This window comes from Otolemur garnettii, unplaced genomic scaffold (assembly GCF_000181295.1).
Source record: "Otolemur garnettii isolate 467f Iridium unplaced genomic scaffold, OtoGar3 scaffold00026, whole genome shotgun sequence".
Taxonomy (NCBI): Eukaryota; Metazoa; Chordata; class Mammalia; order Primates; family Galagidae; genus Otolemur; species Otolemur garnettii.
The window spans coordinates 20,358,026-20,358,480 of NW_003852421.1; positions in this window are offsets into that span (position 1 = coordinate 20,358,026).

Consider the following 455-nt stretch of genomic DNA (forward strand, 5'->3'; position numbering starts at 1 on the left):
AAAAAAAAAAAACAAAAGAAAAAGGCTGTGTAGAAATATGTTGATCATTTTATATCATTTTCTTTTTAGTCTTCTGCTAACTCTTGGAAGAAACGAGGGTAAAATGACTTTTCCCATTTAGATTGAGATAGCTGGGTTTTTTTTTTTTTTTTTTCCCTTGAGACAGAGCCTCAAGCTGTCACCCTGGGTAGAGTGCTGCGGCATCACAGCTCACAGCAACCTCCAACTCCTAGGCTCAAGCGATTCTCCTGCCTCGGCCTTCTAAGTAGCTGGGACTACAGGTGCCCACCACAATGCCTGGCTATTTTTTGGTGGCAGCTGTCAGTTTCTGGCGGTCCAGGGCTGGATTTGAACCCACCAGCTCAGGTATATGTGGCTGGTGCCTTAGCTGCTTGAGACACAGGTGCCAAGCCTGATAGCTGAGGTGTTTTTTTTTTTTGTTTTTGTTTTTGTTT